At 45.3% G+C, this 10,309-nt stretch overlaps 1 long non-coding RNA gene across 1 annotated transcript; it reads right to left on the bottom strand.

Annotated features, from left to right (window-relative positions):
- Positions 1-1,716: 1,716 nt before the first annotated feature.
- Positions 1,717-8,528, bottom strand: LOC134908849 (uncharacterized). The gene is made up of 2 exons (XR_010175810.1): positions 6,831-8,528; positions 1,717-4,196 (listed from the first exon to the last, which is right to left on the bottom strand). It is a non-coding gene; the product is annotated as an uncharacterized LOC134908849 (long non-coding RNA).
- Positions 8,529-10,309: the final 1,781 nt, after the last annotated feature.

Raw genomic sequence — 10,309 nt, 5'->3', positions numbered from 1 at the left:
GGGAGAGAACAGTAGTATGCAGTGATCGCAAAAACGCGCTATAGCGCGTATTTTACCCGAAATTGAGGACCAGTGACTCGTTTTTAAAAAAAGGGTGCGTCCACGGGGACGCGCTGCACTGTGATTGGCTATAAGTTTAATGAACGATGTCCTCCTTGCCCGGCTGCAGAGAGGATTATAAAAGTGAAGGAGGAGCCAATCGGGCAAGGGAGGGAGACATGATTCATTAAACCTGCGGCTGTCTGAGGAGGACGTGGTGACCCATCCCCCCCCTACGTCTAGTGGCAGTGAGGATTGCGGTGCGGTGCGCGGCGGGCAGGCGGGCTACTATCCTGCCATCTGCTGAGATCTGAAGTCTGCAGGGGACCTGGCGGCGTCTATCCCGCTGCAGTGAGCTGGGGACCGGAGACTTCCTGAACGTTGCCTCGTGCATCTGCTGGGGGACCTGGTCTTGCTGTCAGAGTACTGTCGCCGGGACTCTCACGCAGGTGACGTACTGCTCTGCTGGCCGGGAGTGCAGACTGCTGCTGGGCTCCGTGACAAGGTGCGGCTGCATCTTTCCTGCCTAGCCTGCCTGTGCTCCATTCAAGCTTTCTAGGAGCTGCCACACACACACTACAGCCGAGGTGGTGGTGAGTTCCGAGGGTCAGATAGTGTGGACACGTAGTGCCAATGTTGATGCTAGATTTAAGTGGCCTAAGGGAGAGGAGCCATGACACAAGGGGGAGGAGCTATGCCAGCGGGATAGTTCCTCTACGATCCACGCCACCAACTAATACCTTTAGTAATCAGGTGGCGAGCGAAGCGGAGCGAGCCACCGAGCCCGAAGCGCGGCGAGCGAAGCAAGCCCGCGAGGGTACTTTTCGGGTACCCTGTTTGGCCCCTGTTGACGTGTCTCCTCCCCTAGTGACGTCGGAAGGTCCCTTCTCCCACTCCGATTTAGAACCAACCGTAGTGCCAATCATACGCACTCCCCACAACATGTTCACAGTGCCCATTATACACACACCCATCTGACACCCCCTCCACTGACACTGTGGACGACAACTGGGGGTCCGAGATGGTGGCTACAATGTATATAATGCGCTCTACCTGGTGCAATGTGTATAATGCGCTTTACCTGGTGCAATGTGTCTAAGTGTTCTTCCTGGTACAATGTTTATATGTGCTCAACCTGGTGCAATGTGTATAACGCGCTCTACCTGGTGCATTGTGTATAATGCGCTTTACCTGGTGCAATGTGTCTAAGTGTTCTTCCTGGTGCAATGTTTATATGTGCTCAACCTGGTGCAATGTGTATAACGTGCTCTACCGGGCGCATTGTGTATAACGTGCTCTACCGGGCACATTGGTTATAACGCGCTCTACCTGGTGCAATGTGCATATTGTAATCTACCTGGTGCAATTTGTATAAGTCCTCTACCTGGAGCAAAGTGTATAATGCGCTGTACCTGGAGAAAGGTGTATAACGCGCTGTACCTGGAGCAAGGTGTATAACGTGCTGTACCTGGAGCAAAGTGTATAACGCGCTGTACCTGGAGCAAAGTGTATAACGCGCTCTACCTGGAGCAAAGTGTATAACGCGCTCTACCTGGAGCAAAGTGTATACCGCGCTTGAAAGGATTTGACCTTATTTTCTTTAACCCTCGATGTGATGGCCTTACAGACGTCTGGAGTGTAAACTTTTAACCACTAGGTACATGCACACACAAGCAGTTAAAATTCACACTGTTTATTATAAAGTTAACAAGAGTATATAAGACAATGCATATGGGTGGAACTGACAAGTGTAAAAGGGCTCATTGGCTTAGGGGTAGGTGCCTGGGTGGGGTACGTAGGGGTGGTTAATACTTGACATAACATAATTGGATATAGCAGTTGCCAGGCAGATGTTATATATGTTGCATCAGGCGAAACTTAACAAAGGATCTTTTAGTAACACACAGAAGTAGAAAAAGCAGGTTTCATCTAGTAGAGAGCTGACCTTGGATGCCAGACCCACACAAGCCTGGTATCTGTATGAGAGACAAAGGCATCTAACACAGGGCAGCAGCATCCATTGCAAACACATAAGAGTTCATAAAGCATGTTTTAACCCTTCACTAGGGAAATAGAAATATTCACTTTTACACTGTAATTATTATAAGGAAACTGATCATATAAAAAGTAATATGTACAAAGACAGAAGAGGTAACCCTTCAATCCCCTCTTAGAATCATGATTATTATATGACATGATTCTTGAGTGAGGCTCCTTTCTTGTTCCTCCAGTTCTTGAGATATTGGACATAATCGTCGGGTCCCTTACTATCAGAGGAGGTGACAGGACTGGTGGTTATGTCATAATACATCAGGGCCTTATCAATGCCTTTGGAGGTAAGTTTCTTTCCACAGGGAATTACACAATAAACTATAATGCCTAAAAGAATTAAAGTTATGAGTTTAAATATGCTTATTTGCACAAGAGCCTGTTTCCAATTTTCAAACCACCCAAAATATTGGCTCCATGGGTTATCAATACCTGAATTTTTCTTAAGTTCTATGGATAAGGTTTCTAACTTGTTTATGGCTAAAGTAACCTTACCATTGGGACCAGTGTTGTCAGGAATATATGTACAACAGCCTTCCACCTTACTAATGTAAACACATGTACCGCCTTTTTCTGCTAGGATCATGTCAAGGGCCATTCTATTTTGGGATGTCATTTGGGAAGTGGCTTCTAGCTGTTCAGCTATACCTTTAAGAGCATCTTTGGTATCATTAACAAATCTTTGTTGATTATAATATATATAATTAATCCAGGCTACGGTTTTATTTACAGTTTCCCACATATGTAATAAATGTCGCCTAATGATCTAGTTTGGTTGACTAAAACAGTTGTTCTTTTATTTGCACAATACCCTGGTGGGAAGGTTTTTAAATTTCTCCCTGGGGTGATGTTAGATGTATAACAGGTATAGTTTCCAGGATATATGGTTATGGTGCTTCCTGGGTTGGGATTTTTTGACAATATGGGATATTCCCTTTTCCACATTTCGCACTGACTGTCATTTGTTTTGGTGTCATTAAAAAGGCTGAAAAAAACAATTTTCTTGTTCTAGGGGTATATTAAGGGGCACTGTACCTAGGTGGGGCCTAGATTTGCCACAGACATAACAGTTGCTTTTATTGTGTTTGTTAGCACTATACTTCATCCATTCCAACCAAAAATTAATGTCAGAGAAACCAGTTTCAATAGCTAGGGTGTCTTCAAAGGTAGGGTTAGTAATAGCCACCATATCTTTAAAAGTGGCAATATGGGGCTTTAAAGGTTTGTTTTGGGGAGCAATTTTAGGCTGGTATTTTGGGTTTTTATACATATCCCATAAATAAAACATTTGCCTTGCACTATAATACCCTGCTTGCCACCATATACCAAGTACATAAGTCTCATTGTCGCTTCTGCTAGGATTCACTATGTTTAGTCTAAACCTGTATGAATTTGGGCCTTCATCCATCTTATGAATGGATAGTCTAGAAAGTAGGGGTACTCCATATTTGCTCCATCTATTCTTTGCAAACGATGGGCCATATTTCCAATCTACTCCTGTATTCCACCCCACAGCTTCCCAGGAATTACAATTAGATCCATAATATCTATTGTCATAGTACCATTCGTCAGTAACACAAATATATACTGTCTCAGACATTCCTGATTTCCTCCTTTGTTGTATATAATATTTGTCATCAGCAATTTTGGGGAACATAAAATAGTCAAGGATATATGTGGCTACGTGTGTATTGGAGGAATTGTACCACAAGGTGGGGATCCCATTAGTCTGTGTAATATCAACCTCACATATTGTGTGGTGAGTGAGGGCCAGTAGGGCTATCAAGGTAGTCCCCAGGATAAAGATAGGGGACAGGTTCCTCATCTTCTTCTGTTCTTCTTTCTTCGCTAGGTGGGAGGTCAGGGCTGTCTGCCCCGGTTCGTACCTCACTGGAATCACTTGCTTCCCTCTCTAGGTCTGGTCTAGGAACCTTTTTTTTTACTCGGGATGCATGGATCCAGGTAGGACTTTCCTCTGTCAGGACTGCTGTTCGGGTAACTGCTACGACCTCTGTCTCTGGACCATAGGTGAAGTCTCCTGGGCTCTTGTTCCTGGGGAGCACCTTCACCACGACTCTGTCTCCGACTTTAAAGGGGTGTGTAGGTTCCTGTGGATTCAAAAGGGTTTTTACAAACAACCTCATGTTCAATTTCATTCAGTTTTGTTATCAGGGACCTGACATACTCTTCTCTGATAAGTTCTAGATCTCCCTCCTGTATTACTAATGGTTTCTTAGCCCAAGGTGTGGGAAAAGGCCTGCCCATTAGTATTTTAAATGGGGAGTAACCTAGAGTTTTCTGTGGGGTATTCAAGATGCTGGTGTTTAGCTTTATTAGGGTTGTTCCTGAGGCAAGTGATGCATCTGCTAACATACTGGTCCACAAGTGATTTGGCATTAGTAACATAAAAATCACTGGTTAGTAGGAGGAGTGTTGTGGCTTCACCACGGTGACCAACACCACGGCACTGGGCAACGAGCAAAGGGGCACTGGACTGGGGTATACAGGGTTTCCCCTCTTTGCAGATTAATCCTGATTTAGGATTTTTTCTGCAGAATTGGGTAAGTCCAGTCGGAGAGATCAGTATTAGTCGCAGCAGCTTGAAGTTGAGTGAGCAGATGGACGTTGTCAAGGGAGGGACATGCTCCAGTGAGCGCAATGAGCTCTGCAGCTTGCGCGGACCGACAAGGCATTGGCAGGGTCTCCAACACAGTATCAGGGAGGGTGACAATGGCATAGCCAGCCTGGTATGTATTGTCATTGGGCCTACTACAGGAGTCGTCAACAAAAACAATGTCTGCGCCTGGTATGGGAACGGGAGACATGTCAAGTCTGGGAGAAGTTTCAGCTTCAATGGAAGCAGCACAGTCATGTAGGTCGGGTGGTTCATCCTCGGGACCTTTCAAGCCTAAAAGGGCATTGAGAATGGGTGCAGGGCCAGAAGAACTAGCAGTGTACTTGATGGTAAGGGTAGGGTTACTCAAAAGGAGTACTTCATATCCACTAAGGCGTTGTGCTGACATGTGCTGTGTGTAAGCCTTTAAGTATTGCCAGGACATCATGTGTGGTGTGGAGTACTGTGATGTGGCCTAAAGTGAGGGTAGTGGCCATTTCTGCAACCATTGCACAGGCTGCCAAAGCCCTGAGGCAGGCAGGCATACCTTGTACAGACACTGGCATGACTTTGGAAAAAAAATGCCACGGGGCGCAACTTCCCTCCATGAAACTGTGTGAGCACCCCCGCCATGGTTTTACAATTGTCCCTTGCATATAGATGGAAAGGTAGTACATAACTGGGGAGGCCAAGTGCCGGACTTTTCATCAACATACATTTTAAACTTTCATATGCAGTTAACATTTCTTGTGACCATTGTACAGTTTTAGGTTTGTCCTTCAGTGTGGCTTGTCTCAAAATGTTATCACAATAAGAGCAATCAGATATCCACTGTCTGCAGTAATTTACCATACCCAGGAAGGACAGTAGTTCCTTCTGGGTAGTTGGGGTGACCAGGCCCAATACAGACTGTATGCATTGTGGACTGACTTTTCTCTCTCCCTGAGTGAGCACAAAACCTAAGTAATCAACATGCTTTTTACACCATTGCATTTTTATTTTGGACACCTTGTGTCCACATTCACAAAGCCAGTTTAGTAATGAAACACCATCCTCTCGGCAGGCCTCCTCAGTTTTACTACAGAGCAGCAGATCATCTGCATACTGTAGCAGGACTGAACCATGGTGAGGTTGCCAGGGCCTCAATGTGGCCTGGAGACAACAGGTGCGTCAATAATCTGCACCAGGTAAGTTGTTTACCCTCAAAAGAAAAGGCAAAAAGTAATTGTGTCTGTGAATCTACAGGTATGCTGAAAAAAAAAGGCATTCTTCAACACTCAGAAAATCTGTAAGAGAAGAACGCAGCATCTGCAGGGATTGCAGAAATGAGTGAGTTTACATCTGGAACAATTGGTGCAATTGGGACAATTAACTGATTGATCGCTCTGAGATCCTGTACAAATCCCATACTACCATCAGCTTTGGCAACAGGGTTCACAGGAGTACAGTATGGTGATACAATATGTCTGAGATACCCTGTTGTAAGAATTGCTGTATCATGGGGCGGAGACCTTCTATCTTTTCTGGTGAGAGGGGGTATTGCATAAGTCAGAACACAAAACACTGGCTGCTGCACCGCTGTCCACTAAAAAGGGAATTTTACTTCCATTTATAATAAGTGGCAGCAGAGGTGAATCTCACTATGACGGGAGAGTTGAATAAAGGCTGGGATACCCTCCTCCGGGCCCCGTCAGTGCGCGGGGTCTTTGGAATGTTCCCTGACTGCGGGGTTGGTTCTGTCTGTCAAAGCGTCTGGAGCTCTGATAGTTATGAGTGGGCGCAGGTTTCTTTTTACAAGCTACAGCGACAGGCAAAAAAAAACACAGGCAAAAAAAACTTCCTTCATATGTGTATAGCTGCGTCCTTTGCAAGTTTTGCGTAAATAAGATATACAGCCATCGAGGGTAATGGTGGGCTTGGGACAGTGTTTTACTATTATCTAAACTCTGGGTTATTGGTGCGTTAGGGATAGAGCTAGTGGACGCACCCTCCAGCAGTGAAGTTGGAAGCGATCCCATTTAGTGTGAAAGGGTTACTGCTGCCAAGAGATTTGTGTCTCTGAGCGCAGGATACATTGGAATGCAAAAAAGGGGGGGGGGGGGGGGCGAGAGGGATTTCAAAGACTTACAATTCCTCTGCAGCTTCGCTTCTGTGCTATTGGAAACTGACATTTTTTCTTAAATCTCCATATAGAAAAGGTAATTACTGCCTTCCCGTAGGAATGGGTCCCGTCCTGCTTTCTCTGTCCATCCCGCTAAATTATCCACCCATGGGTTAACTAAATAATACTCTGAGGTAGAGTTACGGGCAACATACATCCTGCATGTCTCACCAGGGAGGGGCGGGGGATATGCAGTTTTTTTTACTCTGACTAGAGCCCATTGTCAGACAGTAATATAAATCAACAGTACAACTTTTTAAAAGAAAATTATCTAAAATATACGACACTCTACTTATACATAGGTCCCTCCCATAGTAAAAATGCAATCTACACCAGCTTTCTACGCAATTTCCACAACAACCCACAACAACTGTCTATGCAATATCACAACAAAAATGCAGTTTACAAAAAAAACCTTCTATGCAATTTCACAACAAAAAGACTTTCTATGAAATTTCACAACAAAAAAAATGCAATTTACAAAAACTTTCTATGCATGCATTAGCTAACACCAGTTAATTAGTCATTGACAATATCACAATATTATCTGTATAATGAGAACATGAAATCTTTTGACGGGTACGCTTACCTTCGTACAAGATGTCAGAAAAAATACAGCGTTTTAGACAGGAAGCAAGAAAAGTGTTTGAGTAAAGATATCTGGCAGACGAAAACTTACCAGCCGTCTGGACCAAATATAAGAACTTATCTCACTACAAACATACAGAAATATATAGGCGATCAAATCGGGGTATTCTCTACGTTACGTATAGACTCCCAGGTCTATTTTTAAGTATCCCAGATACTAACGTCTTTGGAGAAGTGCGCTCGGACCCCTGGTCCCTTCTCAGACGTATCTTTAAGTCCCAGACATTAAAGATTCTATGGTATCCCTGATACCTGTTTTAAAAACTTCGTAATATTAAGTCCCGGACTTAAATATTACCTTGTCACGTGTTCCCGGAACACTGACACGGATTCAGCTTCAGTGTATGACCGCAATCCCGCATAGCAAAGACAGACAATAAATCTTCTATCTTTATTATTCGGGGACGATCACTGAATCCCGGACATAACCCCCAGCTGAAAGGATTTGACCTTATTTTCTTTAACCCTCGATGTGATGGCCTTACAGACGTCTGGAGTGTAAACTTTTAACCACTAGGTACATGCACACACAAGCAGTTAAAATTCACACTGTTTATTATAAAGTTAACAAGAGTATATAAGACAATGCATATGGGTGGAACTGACAAGTGTAAAAGGGCTCATTGGCTTAGGGGTAGGTGCCTGGGTGGGGTACGTAGGGGTGGTTAATACTTGACATAACATAATTGGATATAGCAGTTGCCAGGCAGATGTTATATATGTTGCATCAGGCGAAACTTAACAAAGGATCTTTTAGTAACACACAGAAGTAGAAAAAGCAGGTTTCATCTAGTAGAGAGCTGACCTTGGATGCCAGACCCACACAAGCCTGGTATCTGTATGAGAGACAAAGGCATCTAACACAGGGCAGCAGCATCCATTGCAAACACATAAGAGTTCATAAAGCATGTTTTAACCCTTCACTAGGGAAATAGAAATATTCACTTTTACACTGTAATTATTATAAGGAAACTGATCATATAAAAAGTAATATGTACAAAGACAGAAGAGGTAACCCTTCAGCGCTCTACCTGGAGCAAAGTGTATACCGCGCTCTACCTGGAGCAAAGTGTATAACGCGCTCTACCTGGAGGAAAGTGTATAACATGCTCTACCTGGAGCAAAGTGTATAACGTGCTCTACCTGGCGCAGTGTGCATAGGAGGTTCTACCTGGTGCAATTTGTATAAGCGGCACTACTGTGTGGTGTAATGTGAATTGGCACTATTATGTGGTCACGCCCCTTCCCCATGAAGCCACGCCCCTAGAATTTTGAGGCGCACCTTCGGCGCGCACTACCTGTACTTTGCCTTCTGGGAGGTGGAACACCAATTCACTTTCTGCCTAAGGGCACCAAAATGTCTAGTTATACCTCTGATGCAGGGTGTCCTGCATGCTACACAGCCCAGGAGCATTGTCACCCCATCCCCCCCACCTTGCAACACTTTTCTAGTGTCCAAACAAGATTAAGATGAATAAGAACCTTCATTCCAATGGAACCCAGAAAAAGACCGGTAGGACCCCAAATTTTAAAAGTGAGGGGTCCCTGGGACCCACTTTTTTTTTGGCTCTGCGTGATCACTGGTATGTGTGCCTGGGTTACACCAGGAGAGAGCAGTAGTATATGCGCCTGGGTTACACCGGGAGAGAGCAGTAGTATACGTGCCTAGGTTACACCAGGATAGAGCAGTAGTATGTGTGCCTGGGTTACACCAGGAGAGAGCAGTAGTATATGCGCCTGGGTTACACCAGGATAGAGCAGTAGTATGTGTGCCTGGGTTACACCAGGAGAGAGCGGTAGTATATGTGCCTGGGTTACACCAGGAGAGAGCAGTAGTATATGTGCCTGGGTTACACCGGGAGAGAGCAGTAGTATATGCGCCTAGGTTACACCAGGATAGAGCAGTAGTATGTGTGCCTGGGTTACACCAGGAGAGAGCAGTAGTGTATGTGCCTGGGTTACACCAGGAGAGAGCAGTAGTATATGTGCCTGGGTTACACCAGGATAGAGCAGTAGTATGTGTGCCTGGGTTACACCAGGAGAGAGCGGTAGTATATGTGCCTGGGTTACACCAGGAGAGAGCAGTAGTATATGTGCCTGGGTTACACCGGGAGAGAGCAGTAGTATATGCGCCTAGGTTACACCAGGATAGAGCAGTAGTATGTGTGCCTGGGTTACACCAGGAGAGAGCGGTAGTATATGTGCCTGGGTTACACCAGGAGAGAGCGGTAGTATATGTGCCTGGGTTACACCAGGAGAGAGCAGTAGTATATGTGCCTGGGTTACACCAGGAGAGAGCGGTAGTATATGTGCCTGGGTTACACCGGGAGAGAGTGGTAGTATATGCGCCTGGGTTACACCGGGAGAGAGCAGTAGTATATGTGCCTAGGTTACACCAGGATAGAGCAGTAGTATGTGTGCCTGGGTTACACCAGGAGAGAGCGGTAGTATATGCGCCTGGGTTACACCAGGAGAGAGCGGTAGTATACGTGCCTGGGTTACACCGGGAGAGAGCAGTAGTATACGTGCTTGGGTTACATCGGGAGAGAGCGGTAGTATACGTGCTTGGGTTACACCGGGAGAGAGCAGTAGTATACGTGCCTGGGTTACTCCGGGAGAGAGCAGTAGTATACGTGCTTGGGTTACACCGGGAGAGAGCAGTAGTATATGTGCCTGGGTTACACTGGGAGAGAGTAGTAGTATACGTGCCTGGGTTATCCCAGGAGAGAACAGTAGTATATGCACCTGAGTTAATCTGGGAGAGAACAGTAGATACACATAATGACTGGAGTATATGG

Source organism: Pseudophryne corroboree, chromosome 4, assembly GCF_028390025.1.
Source record: "Pseudophryne corroboree isolate aPseCor3 chromosome 4, aPseCor3.hap2, whole genome shotgun sequence".
In the NCBI taxonomy this organism is placed as follows: Eukaryota; Metazoa; Chordata; class Amphibia; order Anura; family Myobatrachidae; genus Pseudophryne; species Pseudophryne corroboree.
The sequence above is the reverse complement of the archived record's forward strand: the minus strand, read 5'-3'. Positions and strand labels throughout refer to the sequence as shown.